This window comes from Aphelocoma coerulescens (assembly GCF_041296385.1).
Source record: "Aphelocoma coerulescens isolate FSJ_1873_10779 chromosome Z unlocalized genomic scaffold, UR_Acoe_1.0 ChrZ, whole genome shotgun sequence".
Taxonomy (NCBI): domain Eukaryota; kingdom Metazoa; phylum Chordata; class Aves; order Passeriformes; family Corvidae; genus Aphelocoma; species Aphelocoma coerulescens.
In genome coordinates, this window is record NW_027184085.1 from 48,215,451 (window position 1) to 48,231,233 (window position 15,783).

General features: G+C 48.9%; 1 protein-coding gene across 3 annotated transcripts in view; it reads left to right on the plus strand.

Annotated features, from left to right (window-relative positions):
* Positions 1–353: 353 nt before the first annotated feature.
* CORO2A (coronin 2A) overlaps positions 354–15,783 on the plus strand; it is a 57,762-nt gene continuing 42,332 nt past the window's right edge. Inside the window, exon 1 of one of the 3 annotated variants that reach the window (XM_069001641.1) lies at positions 354–422. The gene's annotated coding sequence lies outside the window, so the exon portion shown is untranslated. Of the gene's footprint in view, positions 423–2,082; positions 2,102–6,678; positions 6,698–15,783 lie in introns of those variants that run through there. The other 2 variants (XM_069001644.1, XM_069001643.1) reach the window with 2 other exon arrangements.

Sequence of the window (15,783 nt, forward strand, 5' to 3'; positions counted from 1 at the left end):
GCACCCACCCTTCAACATGCGCCTCCGGGCACAGACTCGGGGACTCACCGTCAGCGGGGATGGTGACGGTGAATGGCGCACGTCGGCCCGGGTGGGTTGGCACCCAAGCCCCGGATAGCGGAGAGGCACTTGAGCACCTTGTTGTGGTTGCGGAGGGGCTCTCCCCGCCACAGCACCAGGGCAAACCCTCGCTAGCCACGGAAGGTTGAGCCCAGGGGCCGGGCACGGCCGCAGACTGGACCGCCCCGGGAAGGCTCTTCGGAGCTCTGCGGGGCCAGGGCAGCCCCCGGTGCCCGCCGGCACCTCCCGGCTGCGGGGCGCGGCGCAGGGGCGGGCCGGGGCGGGGACCGCGGGCGGGCCGGGCCGGGCTGGCGCGGCGCGGCTCCCGTGCGCACGTCCAGATCCCCGCCGTCAGCGGCAAGGTACGGGAGCGAGGATGGTGGTGCGGGGCGTGGGGCCGGGACACGCGCGGGCAGGGCCGGCACGGGCACCTGCCGCAGCCCGGGGCCTGCGGAGCCCGGCGCTGCCGGGGAGCGGGGTGGGACGCCTGCTGTGCCCGCTTTGCGCCGGGGGTGCCGCAGCTCCCTCCGGCCCCACCCCGCTTTGTGCGGAGCTGGGGCCGCCGCCCGTAGCCGCGGGGGCACCGACGGCCGGGGGATGCCTTGGCCGCCCGGTCCCGCGGGCCTCGGGCATCCCCCGGTCCGTGCGGCGGGAGCGGGGCGTTCCCGCCAGCCGCGGTCGGGGCAGCCGGGGCTGGTTGCGCCCTCGGCGGGCAGGATTCTTGCTCCGCGGTAGCGCCGGGGCTGTTCCTGCCGGGAGCTGCCGGCGGGATTTTCTGCTTGGGGTGTGGCGGACCGGCAGCCTGCCCGCGGCGGGAGCCCTCCGACCCTGGGGTCTGCAGGCGGCGGTGCACGGAGCAACAGGGCTTCCTGGCGACCCGAGTCATCCTGCTGCCTGGTCGGGAAGGCTGCGCCTCCTGCCAGCCCCGCTGGCCGGTGCCGCCGGTGGCACGGTTTGGCATCTGTATAACTTCGCTTATTATTTATAGAGAAGCCTCATCTATAGCTGTGTGTGTGATGGATTGAATTTGGCCTTTTTTTGCTGGAGTCGTGAGGAATTTGGGTGCTTGATGTCAGGGCAAGTCACATCTTGCACAGGGCATGATGACAGCCACATAAATGACTCTTCGGCAGCGGGATCTCCTGGTGCCACTTCCCCCTGAAGGCGGAACTGGTACTTTGAAGGAGTCTTATTTTCAGGCAGCACAGCTTTGAAGACTGCTTCTTCCGTGGGTCTGTCTCTGATGCTGCAGCTCTGTCAGGGGCCAAGACGGGCTGTTGCAAACGGATGTGTAACAGACAGCACTTTGCAGACCGATGGCCTGGTGAGGCCAGCTGTGTGCAGGGTCTGAACACACTGTTCACTTTGCAGGGAGTGGTGCCCTCCTTGTCATGCTCTGGAGCATCCTGTCTGTTCCTGATTCCCACCCCACCCCACCCTGCCCCAGCCCTTTTCACTTACACTTTCTAAGAAGACACTCTGCTGCAGCCCTTGTAAAGGGAATTTGCCTGGACAGGCTTAGCCTCTTTTGTCCCCTTGGGTGCTCAAGTGAAGTGATTTCCTCAGAGCATTCAGGGAACATTTGGGAGAAGGTTGACTGATGGTTGCCTTTAAGCTTCCCAGTGCAGGCTCCCCAGTGAGTTAACAAAGGAGCAGCCTGTGTAGCCCTGCTGTTCCCTTTGTTCTTCCTCTGGCTGTGCCCTCTTTGGAGAGCTCTGATCTCTCCTGGTTTGATCAGAGATAGGGAGTGACTGATGGAGACACCAGGGAGTTCATGTTTTGGTTGTGAGCATTTCAGGAAACTAGAGCTTTGGGAGGGAGGATGGGGGAGTGCTGGTTGCTTCTTAGAGACTGGGAAAAAGGAGATGTTTTCATATGTGCTGATGTTGTTTGGTGAATTACCATTATGACATCTATTATTATAGCTTTGACGAGAAGTATTTCAAATTCATTCAGTCTGTTACTCTGTAGCAACAAATCAAAGCCCCTTAGTTCTGTAGAGCTGCCATGGACCTAGGAAACGTGAGAACGTGAGACCCAGGTACTGGTGATGTTTGGACAAAGAGCCAGACGATTCTGCTGCCTGCACCCCATCTCTGCCCTAAGCTCCTCCTGACCCCTCTTCCTCTGAGGCAAAGCACCTAAGCATGAGTGTGCCTGTTTTGCAAGTCTGGGGGTGAGGGAGACTACTGTCCTCTGTGTGGCAGCTGCACCTGCCTGACCAGCAGCACTGATCACCTCTATACCACTGATCTGCCTGGCTGCTGGCTGTGTCTGTGCAGGTGGATTTCCTGGTAGCAGGTCAGTATCTTCAGATGTGGTGTGTTTCTCATTCTCCTTTTCTGCCTGGGTAATTTCTGCCTGTCTTTCAAGTATGCTGGTTTGTCCCCTCTGAGCAAATTTCTCACTCTGCAAATGCCAGTAATGGATAATATTTTCCTGTTTCTGTGTCTGCTACATTTGTTAGTAGCTGGATAAGGAGTGGATTTTCAGTTGCCTGAGTCTGTGGCAGGTTTCTATGAGTCTCTTTCCAGGTGGGTTGGGACTGGGCAGGCTGCTGTCTCTGGAACAGGTTTATGGTGCCTCTGCAAGGGCAGTTCTCTCTTGCCTGTGGGCTGTCTGGACTGCCAGATGCCTAAATGTTGTGTGGGCTGTGTTTTGGGGATGAATAGTTGAGTACAGAGCAGGTCCCTGTGTTGTAAGCTTCAGGTGCCCAGGCACTCACTGTTACAGAGGCTTAGGGAGAGAACTGAAGGTTTTGGCACATCCCAGAAAAAAAAAGGTGATGCTTTGAGTGAGAGACAGTTGCTGTGGGGGCAAGCTAAGGTGTATTTTGTGCATGACCTTGCAGGCTCCTCATAAATTGTGGTCGGTTTGCTGCCTCTGACTTTTTTGTATTCCTTGACCCCCAGCGGCTGTATAACATGAAGTTCTCCATGCCATCTTGTTAGGTCCTGATTTCCCCGGCAGGGATTTTGACAGGAAAACTGTTGGGGAGTGGGCTGTGGCAGGGTATGACAGAGACTCTGTGAAGAAACAGTGTGGAGGGAGACTGTGCCAAATGGTTTCCCCACCATGCACTCTTGGCTGGTTCAAGGGGACTCAGCAGGTCCTTAGCGGCCACGCCCTGTTCTCCACTCTCACAGGAAAGTTTGCCTGAAGTGTTTGCTTCAAGAAACGGCCCCCCCCCCCAAAGCCCCAGTACCTTATCTGAATATTCCTAACTTCCATCTATAAACACCAGCGGTCTTACAGTTGGCCAGTGGGCTGTCTGGGTGGCTGCTGGACCTTGCTGCTAAACTGCTGCTCAGAGCCAAGGGCATCCCTGGTGAGGCTGGACAGGAGCTGTACTTTGAAACATGTGTCTGGCCACCTCTTGATGCACAACAGGAACACAGCTGGTCTGGTCTCTTGCTCCCGTGGCAAGAAGACACCGGAGCGGTGGTGTGGTGAGGTGTTTCACATGCAGTCATTAGGTGGCTTCCCGTAAGTGCACGTTAAGCTGCTCTGGCTGCAGAGCTGACTGAGGCGAGCAGCCTGCAGCACACTGCAATTACACTGACGCGCCTCCTGCCTCTCCTCAGGAGAAACAGGAAAGACCTTTACATCATCCAGGAGGCTGTATTGGCTGAGGGATTTTGATACTCACAGGGTTATACTGGCTTGTAAGTAGAAGCCAGACTGCCCTAGTATTTCCAGGGATTTCCCCTCTGTGGTATTACAGGCTTGCCAGCAATTCCCCATTTTGAAAATACACCCTGCAGGGCTCTATTAGTCTAATGCTGATGCTTAGTATTTCTAAAGCACTTTGAAATTCACAAATAGGACTTTCTGACCCTCAGCCAAGCAAAACCCTTTCTAAAGCTTGGAGACATGCCTCTGCCAAGTGTAGGACCAATGACAGTGTGCAGCTCCAAGCCCTGTTCTCTCTTCCCTTGTTGACCTGTTCCCTGCTCTGCTTCACACAGTTTCAAATTTTCCAGAGCAGTGCCCAAAGTTTGGCCTCTCTTTCCCTCTTTCTTCCAAGCATTCTTCAGGGCTCTGGTTTGTTGAAGGGTTTCCTTCCAGTCTGGTGAGTCGCTTGTTCTTTATCTCTGTGCCAAGAAACATGGACCTACCTGCAGAGAGGAAGTTGCAACCGATGACTCTGCACTGCCTCTCTCCCTCCATGGGACAAGGTCACCTAGGAAAATGATAAGGAAGACAAAGCACTAGAAAATACCAGCAGTCGTGGTATTTTTATTGCTGAGATTAAGACAAAGTTCATGAAAGCTGATAAAATAGCTTACAGGAATGCAGGAGAGGGCAAACTCCATCTTGTTCTTCCTCCTACAGTTCTGGGAGATATGCGTAAACAGGAGAGGAGGCAATGCTGGGGGAGAGCTCTTCCCAGAAAAAGGTGACTGGGCAAGGCTGTCCATGTCAGGGTTGCATTAACAAAGGAAATATGAGCTTCATGGCTTGAGCTTGTACATCAAGCTCAAGTAGAGCAGAGACAGTCAGAAAAAAAGGTGCAGGGAGGGGCCGAGGCAAATACTGGGCTTACTCCCAAGAGCAGAAATTAATCTATCCTTGCTCTACAAATAGCATGATTTAAACTTCCCTTGCAGAGCGCCTGTGAAAAGGGCTGAAATCTTCCTTGTGAGAATCTGAAATCTCTGGATCCCATCCCAGGCTTTCTGGGAACCGATGGTAGGGTGCATGAGAAGTGCTTGGTGGACAAGTGCCCTTTCCTCAGATGTGGTTTTCTCTGTGGGCCAGGATATGGACTGATGTAGCAGGTGAACAAGAGCATGTGCAAGCACAGGTCTGGGAGCAGCGGATCTCTCCCGATACTCTCTGTCCTACCCCAGCCTCACCTGGGTCTTGTTTAGCTAGGGAGTCTTAGCACGTAGGATGTTTTCCAATCTGCCAAAAGGACCCCTGAAGGGGTGCCCCTGAATGCCACCCAGTGTCATTGTCACAGTATTGATCTGTGCTGAATCCTGTAGCACCACAGCTACCCTGTTGGGTATCTGTGGAGTTTTGCTTTCTGGGCTGTAGCAAATTTGACTCTGACAGTGCTGTTCAGTTCTCAGCCACCTTTCACATGGTTACACTGAGGTTATTTCAAACCAGTTATTTAAATCAGTGTTTCACAGTGTTTTCCCTAAGCAAGAATACACAAATCCTGAAAAATATAAAACATATTTCCTTAGAAAAGCATAGCTACCATTTTGCCTGAATTGCTGGCACAGTTGCAGTGCTCGTTTCTAGGAAGCCTCACATTGATGTTTTTAGGAACACGGTAGCATGAATGATGCCGGGAAGGACTGATCTTCTATGTCATCCTCTGGTTTCTTCCGTTCTATCTGCCCCCTAAAAGGAGCCTGTGCTGGCAACAAAATTGCAGGGTAATAGGCGCAGAGAATCCAGACAGCTCTTTAATTGCAAGAGACAAGCAGAAGTAGTCAAAGATTGTCTTGCTAACATCTACTTAAATGTAATTAGTTCACATTATTTTTCTCTGCTATTTTCTGTAATTTAATTTGAATACCAAAACACACACATAGAGGAACAAAAACAAAATCAGAATAGCATTGCTCCAAGTTCCTGCTCTTGTAATGTTCAGCTTCTACATACAGAGGCTCTTTTCCTTACAGTCAGGGAGGATCAGAGTCTGTCTTCTGACCCCTCCTGCCTGTGGTCACGACTGTGGTTCATGTTTCGCTTTGAATTTGCAAAAGGTCTTTGTGTCAGTAACTGATGCCCGAGTCTTAATTGAAAAGATTGATTTTGCTAATGATAGCCTGGCATCTGACATCTTCCATAGAAATCAATTGGAATTCAGTGTTTCACAGTTTTAAAAACCATGGCATTTGTTTAAAGGCTTAATAGGGATTGAAGGGTTTGACTTTACAGCCCCTTGCAGCTACTTGAGGCTCATTAATGTCCTGTGCAGTAGTTCTGGGTGTGATGCATCCTGCCAGGCAAACCAAGTCTTGGAGCAGAAAAAAACCCCAACCCCTCTATGAGATTTTATAGGTAGAAGCTCAAGTGGAAAGTTGATGATTTTGTCTTTCTTAGTCTCCAGGTTGTATTTTTGTGAACTCTTGGTTTCTGTGGAATTGAAAAGATCAGAAACCTCTTCTGTCTTTGTAGATAATGGATTCTTCAGTTGGGCTGATGAACCACAATGAGAGCCAGTAGCTGGAAGCAGAAGTTATTACTTGGCAAATTAATAAGGCAGTTGTGTTTTTAGCAGCAAAGAGGAGGAATCGTGGGAAGAGCTTCTCAGGATGATGCATTGCTTGAAACTGGAACAGGATGATCTTCTAAATAGTGTCACCCAATGCAGAGAGCAGTGTTCTCTAGAAATAGGTGACATTGCCATTAGCTGAACAGCAGCTACCTGGCCTCCTGCAGAAATTTCTTTCCCCAGCTTGTCACCCCTAGAGCATCCCATCTCATAGAGGAGAGCATACATTTCCTCTCCAAGCTCTCAGCACGTTCTGCTGGGCTTTGCCTTTAGGGTCCCAAGGTGGTATTCTTGTTGCCTAACACGACAGCTAATTTTCTCTCCTGCGTTATGTTTTACAGTCGCTGGAGGGATGACAGTTTGAAGGCAGGAGTCCTCTGAGCTAATTTGGCATTGACTGTAAGTGGAGAAGGGCTGTGCTGACTTGTGATGAGGAGAGGGAGGGGTAGGTGACTCATCGTCGTGGAGGCAGAGCACTGTGTAGGACCAGTACCTGCTTTTGTGATCGGTGTGTATTGACTGAGTTCACAATTATTATCTAGTCAGGGGCTTAGTAGGATGGTTTTCTTGCCTGTAATACCCCAACCCTTGAAGATTTTCAGAATTCACATGGACAAGTCCATGAAAAACCTGGCCTGACTTAAAGGCTGACCCTGTTTTGACTGGAAGTTTGTGCTGTGAACCATCAGAGGTCACTTCCAGCCTAAATTTGCCTGTGATTCTGTCGCGGTATTAGAAGCAAAAACCTCGTAATGATATTAGGAGTGAAAGTTTCCAGAAGTTAAAGCAAGGAAACCCACAGCTAAAATCCATCTAGAAGGTCTGCCTTGGTCCCTGTGTTCCATGTTTCTTTCCCAATGTTCATGGTGCATGTTGAACTTGGACGAGTGGTAAGAATTCCTAACTTTCTGCTGCAGCACACATATCTACTTTATGGGTTGATCCACTGAATTAAGACAAAATATGAAAGGATACCCTTGAGTATTTCTTGGTCATCCTTGAGGTTTCAAAAAAACCATTTCAGTAAAGCTCATCTTGCTCTTAGCTTGGGGAATCTTTTTGTGTTGAGAGCTTTGATTTGCTGCCCAACCGTCTGTGGGCTGTTAGTAGAACAGGACTTCTTAAGCCCAACTGAGAAAATGCATTTAATGTGTAAAGAGGGAACTGAAGTGACAATTTCTCTACCTTCTCTTTTTTCGATTTTGAGAAACCAGTCATTATTTTATGTATGGTTTTGTGTATTTCAGAAGAGTTTTACAATGTCTTACCTATACTTCCTTCCCTGACATGACTTGCAACATGAACTTGTCTGTTACTTCATGACAGCTTATCTTATATATTACAAAAAACAGCAGCATTTGTACTCTAATTTCTGCCTGTCTTGCAGTCAAGCTCAGTTGTGAGAGTTTGGAAGATTAAAGGCACAGACACCATACATGGCACTAGAAGTGTTTCACACACCTTTTGTTGTTGCAGGGTTCTGCTTCCACTGGTGCCACTGGCCACTGCCAGTACAGGCAGATGACCACAAAGTGTCTTAGTCTATAGGTCTGGAAATCTGCAAGTGTCTTCAACTCCTGCAGAAAAGCAAGACTTCCCCAGGAAATTCAAATTTTTATTTTGAGCTGTTTCTAACCAACCTTTTCTTTACTTCCATATCCTGTGTCATTACCTGCTGTCCTTCCTGTGCCTGGAGTTCCCTGGCATGACGGTGTCATGCAGGGCAGTGGTAGCACTCACCTGCAGTCCTCAAGCCTGCTCAGGGAGCCCTCTGGGACTCTTCCCAAATGCTGTCATCTCTGGCTGAGCTAGGAGCACAGTGGTGACCCTCCTCTGGCTCTGAACAGTCTTCTGAAGTTTCCTGGAGCTTGAAGGCTCTCTGGTACTGGAAAGCCCTAGATACAGATGTAATTTCATGAACACATATAAGATATCCACAGAAAATTGCACATTCAGATAGCTGCAGTGAGGCCCAGTGTGTCCACCCAGTGCTTTACTTCTCACTCTTCTTCACACAGTCTTTGTTTTTGCTGCCTAAGGCATGGAAATAGCAGCCCAAACTGCCTGGCCTGCATTATGTCAGGAATTCAAAATTCTGCTTTAATTCACAGCCAGACTTTAAGGGCTGTGTTACCTTACCTTACCTTACCTTGCCTTTCCTTTTTTTTTTTTTTTGGGTCCTCCTTTCTACTGCACTGATAAAAAAATGAAAATACTATTGGGATACATCTATAGTGCAACTGTGTCTTGAATGCCTCATGCAAAACAAGCTTTCTGCAGCTCATTGAAGACCTGGTAGTGCAGAAAGGAATGCAGAGAAGGACAACTGTTTAGCTTGGAAAAGGTATGTCTGAAAAGGGATATGACATATGGCTTTTGACATATGGTAGTATGATGGGATGGAGAGTTCAGATATGGAGTGATTGTTCCTCTGTTTATCATTGCCCAGGAACTACAGGATACAGATAAACAGTGGAACTCATTGACACAGGATGTTGGGGATGTGGTTCAAGAAAAGCCATTAGATGAATCTGCAGGCGGAAAATCCATTAGGGCTGGCTAAACAGACAGATAAGCCTTTGGCTCAAAAAGTCGGTGAGGCACAGAGGACCAGAGCTGACTCAAAGGCATAGAAAAGATCAGTTTGTTGGCGTGGATATCAGCTATGCTGGAGAAATACACTGGCATGGAAAGTAGCAGTGGTAGAAGGAGAGTGAGACTGTAGCAGGCAGGTCTGCTGGGATGTGGATGCACTGCCAGGGGTGCTCTCTGGCTGGAAGGGTTGAAGAGAAGGCTGGTGCAGTGGGACAAAGCTGGAAGATGATCAAAACTCATTCTGGAGGAGATATGTGAAGAGGCTGGCAGGAATGAAGTATGTAGTAATTAAACTACTACTGTATGGGATGAGAGGCTGATCTTCATTACTGGGAGGTGTGAAGATGGAGAGGCGTGAAGAGTGAGACTGGTCACAGAGGAGAGCAGTGGTGCTGAATCAAATGATCAGAGACTGAGGAACACCTAAAAGCAGTGTAAGAGTGCCATACTTGGAGGAGAAGAGGTAAAGAAAATAGTCTACCTGAAGACAGGTAAGGCTGAAGGTCAAACAGAGAGGGATGTCTGTGTGCAGAGACTCACCTCTCTGCTAACTATAACAACACCTATAGTTCAAGAAAAGTAGATCTGTAGAGTGAAAGACGTGGTACCTGGACTTTTTATATCCACAGGCATTTTGGATGTTTTAATTTGACTCAGCTGGTTCCATTAGCAGATAGAGCACACTGGGTCCTGATCCTGGAATGATTTTAAGTTCGTCTAGAGGGAATCCTGTCTGCATGCTCAAAGATGGCTTTGCAATGCAAACTGGCAGTGCAGTGAATGGCAGCAATAAGGAGATTTGCTCCAAACCCATGCTGCCAGTCAGAACTAAACAATACTTATGTACTTGATGGAATAATTTCAGAGTGATGGCAGTGGTTTCCAGAAACTGTATATTTGCCAAGCCCAGCAGGTGAATGAATTGGCACAGAATCTCATTTCCCTGGCAGGAAAGTGGTAGTCTTCCCACTTAGTCAGCATCAATCAAAGTAAGACTAAAAACCAAAAAGAGCAAAAGTCAACCTACTACTGCTGGTCTAAATGATGAATTTTAAAATTTATTATGTACACGGTACCATACTCACGATGGGGTGACATCAAACTGGAGACCTGTCCCTAGTGGGCTTCCACAGGACTCTATCTTTGGCCCTGTGCTCTCCAACATCTTCATTAACAACTTGGACTCAGGACTGAAAGGGATACTAAGCAAGTTTGCCAATGACACTAAATTGGGAGGAATTGTTGACTCCCTCGAGGACAGAGAGGCCCTGTGGAGAGACTTTGATCAATTAGAGGGCTGGGCAGCCACCAACAGTATGAAGTTTAACAAGGGAAAGGGCTGGATTCTGCACCTGGGATGGGGCAACCCTCAATGTGTGTACAGACTGGCGAACAAGAGATTGGAGAGCAGCTCCACGGAAAATGACCTGGGGGCTGATGGCAAGTTGAACATGAGCCAGCAGTGTCCTGGCAGCCAGGAGAGCCACCCATGTCCTGGGGTGCATCAGGCACAGCATCACCAGTCAGGCAAGGGAGGGGATTGTCCTGCTCTGCTCTGCGCTGGGGCGGCCTCACCTCGAGTGCTGGAGGCAGGTCTGGGTGCCACAATATAAGAAAGACATTGAGCATTAATTAGAGAGTGTCCAGAGGAGGGTAATGAAGATGGTGAAGGGCCTTGAGGGGAAGCCGTATGAGGAACAGCTGAGGTCACTTGGTCTGGAGAAGACTGAGGGCAGACCTGATTGCAGTTACAACTTCTTCATGAGGGGAAGAGGAGGGGCAGGCACTGATCTCTGCTCTGTGGTGACAGTGACAAGACTTGAGGAAATGACCTGTAGCTGAGTCAGGGAAGGTTTAGGTTGGGTATTAGGAAAAGGTTTTTCACCCAGAGGGTGTTTGGGCACTGGAACAGGCTCCCCGGGAAGTGGTCACAGCACCAAGCCTGACAGAATTCAAGAAGTGTTTGGACAATGCTCTCAGGCACAGGGAGTGACTCTTGGGGATATCCTGCACATGGACAGAAGTTGTATTTCAATGATTCTAATGGGTCCCTTCCGACCCAGCACATTCTGTGATTCTATGATGTGGTAGAAGAAAGCATTGGCTGTTGTGGCTGTGACACCTGCCTTTGCCACACTCTCTTGCTGGCTTGTCATGCTTCAGGTAAGTGGCACCTGCTGTTACAGAGCTCAGAAGTGTGTTAGGAGTTTTCTGGAGAACAGAGATATGTCAATTCTGACTTAATCAGCCACTGAAAGAGAAAAGCCTCAACTGGAATCATAATTCCACAGGCACTGCATGGGTGTGGGAGAGTTTCCCACACTTCTCTTTCGTGTGGGTCCTTCGTTTTTTGCATGCAGTTGATGCAGCAAGGGAGGTGGAAGAACTCTGTAGCTTACGGGCCTCAGAAAATACCTCTGATGCTGCCTGCTGCCTTTCAAGAAACAAAGCCCTGCTGTCATTGTGCCCAGAAGGACAGGGACCATTTCCCTCTAATTCTGGCTCATGACTGGAAAACTCTCAGCTGGTTCTTCTCTGGTCTTCTCAGGTAGTAGGTACCTGTGTCCTCTGCTGGCAAACCCATTTGCTAACAGAAGGATTCAACTTCCAGAAGGGCAGTTACAGAGTCAGACTCTCCTTAGCACTGACAGTGTCATAAGGAGACAAGAATGCAAGCTGCAGCTGGAGAGAAGTAGGTCAGACGTTAGAGAAAACTGCATCCCCAGGAGGGTGCTGGGAAAAGGCAGGTGGAGGCCATCATCCTTAGGGATTTTGAAGGTTCCTCGTCTTTCCTGATTTAGAGCTACGGGTGGGCTGGCTCTGAGGCTTTACTGGAGACCACCGAGATGGAGTCTCCTACACTGTGCCCCTGCATATGTGGTTGTGCTTTCCTTCCCAGACAAATCAGAGATGAGATACAGACTTGATGTCACTGGCCAGGATCTCATCACGTCCTACCAGTATTCAGGCCTATGTACAGAGCTTCAGCCGTGGGGCAGTGCAGTGACATTACATCACATTGGATGTAAGGGCTGTATATTGGGACATTCAAGTGAAGTGTGTAACCTCCAAACTTTGACAGAACTCAGGAGAAACATTGGCACTTGGTGTACTTCCATTGCCTCACCATCCTGCTGGGCACTTCAGGTTTTTTCATGTGTCTGTGTTCTGGTGGCGGCCACAACTCCTCAGGTAGGCAGAAGAGGTGTGAGAAGAAAACTGGCTAGCCCAATGGATCCCACTTGGAATCCTGAGGGCAAGTAACCAAGATCTTAGGATTCTGTGAAGGTGAAGAGTCTTGAACCCTTGAACAAGTGATGCTCAAGGAAAGCCTTTGCTGCAAGGAAAGCCTTCTGTACAGTAGCCTTTACAAGAGATACCCACTCTGCCAGATGTCTGCAGGGGTGGTTAGACCTCACAATAAACACACGTGGGACCAAGTGTCCTTGTCTTCCCAAAGAACATGGCAGGTTACTGAGACCCAGCTGCATCATTTTGATGGGGAGCTGAACCTTGGTTTCTGAAACTCAGAAGCCAGCTTGGCCTTGAATAGCAGAAACTTCTTTCTGTGAAACAAGAGAGTGAAAGCGTGGCATTCTTGTTTCAGGAGAAACTGCTGAGCTTGCAGAGCATCTGATGATGAGTTTTTCAAGGCTGCCTTTCTGACAAGAAATGTGGCAATGTGTCTGAAAGTTCATAACTTCCTTTTTAAACTGAGTTTTTGCAGGTGTGGGAGGGCAGAAGGGGCTTCCAGTTTTTATTGTTCTTTGAAACAGGATTGTTTTATTTGCTTTTCTTTTGTAATGAAGGAGGATCTTGCCAGCATATAAAAGGTCTGTAAGATGGAATTTGCCCTCTTGTTGAATTCAGAAGCACATTACTACTCACAAGGAAGTTAATAAGCAATAATATTTTCTTTGCTGCCCAGGTAACCAGCGGAGTGAAAGAGGGTATTGTCTCTGGAGAATGCAGGCAAGTTAGCTTTATCTTTCTGTACACAGGCTATCTTGGAATGCTGGAGATGAATCAGAGGAAGGAGGGGCTTACTCTCTAGGGAGGCTGGCATTGCCCTACCCTCTGCTTTGGTAATACTGCCTCCTGCCCTTCCTGAGAGCTCTGATAAGCCTAATGAAACTGAGTTTTGGGCTTACTTTGGGTTTTGCTAGTCTTCACACTCCCCTGCTCCACTATGGTATCTTGTAAAGGCCATGTTGACTGAAGACATTTATGTCCTCAACTCACCATGTTTCTTTCTGTCAGAGCTTGCAGAGTGCGGCACCACATGAAGCAGAAAAGGGAGTGGTGAAGGGACAGGTTGAGCTGCCAGAAAAAGGTGTTACCACTGAGTGTGGGATCATCCCTGGAGTATTCCCCTGCACCTCCTGGGATGCACAAACTCACTTTGCATTGACTGAGCACACGTCTTCACAGGCACTGAAGGGTGGTCCATGCGCTTCAGCTTGATTTCTAGCTGATGTTGGTTTAACAATATTAATGAAGAAACTTCTCCTGTGACTAGGAGCAATTCATGATGTTTCGCTCCCTGTGCCTGAGTGAGAGGTGTGTGAACCTTCAAGAAGTGGAGCTCCAGGTGCTGTTGGCAGTGGAATGACACTGATGGTGCCTCAGGCTCCCTCGCTCCAGGGTGAACCACTTTGGTTGCTCATTAGAAGAACGATGCTTGTCAGGCCACTGCAGGGAAGTCCAAGGTCTGGCAACAGACCCTCCATGGGCACTTCCCAGCCCCTGGGCTTCCTAAGGAACCTGGAGGCTCCCAGACTGCTTTATGCCTATAATGAGGGGAAAACCAGCCCCCTATGAAATTTAATAAAGATAAACGTCAACTTCTGCCCCTGATGTGCAGTCTCTCCATGCAGTGAAAGGAGCAGCTCTTGTGAAGGCTGTGAGGGTCCTGGTGGGCAGAAAATTTTACCAGAGTAATCTGGGTAACTCTGCAAGGCAGCTGCAGCCTGAACTTCTCCACTAGACTCTAGATAGGCACATTTCCCAAGGAGGCCAATGGGATCTCCATCCACGTCAGTCTTTCAAACTCAGCTGGACAGTCTAAGTAACCTGACCTGCCTTTGTAGTGAGCTTTGTTGTGGGCTGAGGACAGGACTTAGGATCTCCAGAAGTGCTGTCTGGCCTGATGTTTTTATGTGGTTCTGTGTGCATTACTGTTGTAATTTCTCTTTGCTTCGCTCAGTTGTCGCAGGGAGGCTCAAGCACACATTTGGTGTCAGGTTTGGAAGTGACCACAGCAATAAAATAAAGAGCAGGTGACAATTCAGCCAGTACTTCATTATGTGCACTTCAAAATGTTCTGGGAGATTCTACCCAAAATAACATCTTGGATTCCTCCCCGGATTGGGTGACAGGAGAGTTTGAGCCTCTTGGGAGCTGCCTGAGGCTGTGATCTCTGCCAGCTTTTCTCTTTGCTCTCTTCTCTGCTCCTCACCATTGCTGCTGGCTGTGCTGGGATGACCCAGTTAAAAATAACCTGGCTGAGCTATTTTTATGGGGCACATGTGCTCCCTTGTCTGTCTCCCTGCTTTCTCAGCATGGCTGAAGAGCACATCCATGGAGAAATACCAGGCAGTGGGGATGTGGCAATAACATGGACAGGTGTTAGCATTAGGGTGTTATTATGCTGGGTGCCATTTGGCATTGTGGTTTAAACCTGTGACTGAAAACAAGTGCAGTTGGAAAACTCATCCAGGAAGGCCATGGGATTTTTGCTATCTCAACCTTGTTTTGTGAAGAGTGGTCTTGTTTCACTCACTCCTGGCAGCCCTTGCCTGCCCCTGAACATATGTGCTTAAAATTATTTTGAGGTTCACAACATTTGGTGTATCTTTTAAAGCAGAAAAAGATTGCATTATGTGCATTTAGCCAAGCTTGGGACCTTGGTATGAATTTGACCCTTGTTGGGCAGCCTTGGGTTCCATCATCGAAAGCTGCTCTGAGACAAACAATGTGGTACCAGCTGCTGATGGCTGCAGTGGGTTTCTGGAGTCTTTCTTTTCAGTACAGGCTGGGTCTCTATGCAATGTTTGCTTTCCCTAACCTAAGCTAATAAGTGGGAGATGTAACAGTACTGAATTATCTTTCTCCTTATGGCCTGTGTCAGTGGAGGAACCACTGTCTCACCTCTCCTGAGGCTGTGACCACCCAGTACCCTCTGCATAAGCTTTGACCTACTGCCAGCATGGGGGAAGGTCTGACATGTCTCTTTGCAGGGACTCATGTGAGACCTCATGTCCTGCCCCAGTCAGTGTGCACCGAAAATAAGGGGCAAGGGGGGCTGCTGTGCGCTCTCAGAGAAAGCTATTGACCTTCCTGTTTTGTGGATGAGGAAATCAACTCATTACTTTAGTTTTGAGTGACTCCTTCACCTTCCTACTTCATGTCCTCTCTTACCTGTGCAATGTTTATTCTACAGGCAGAGTTTTTATTCACAACCAGCTTACCAGGGCACCCTATTTAAGTATCTGTGCCATGCTGGAAAGCTGCAAATATTTTGGAGTGTTATTTAGAGCTGGATTTTCTGATGAAAGGCATCTCTAGAATATGTTGTTATTTGAGATCTTGCTTGCTGCTGTCATTTTGTCCCCCACGACTTCTGCAGATGCTGGTCCATCTGCACCAGTGGCATGCCCTTCCTCAGGCAGCGAGTAGCCTGCATGATGTGCTGCTGCCTGTGGTAACAGAAGCAGTTCCCACAACTCCTGGTGGGCTGCCCAGGAGAAGGGACCTTTGTGCTTCTGCAGAGAACCAATGCTCAAACCAGCATTGGTGATGGACATGGACAAAGCGCCTCTTTCCATTGCCTGTTCTGCTTCTGAAAATACAGAAGCATCTGGAGCATCTGACTGATGCTTGGTTTGGTG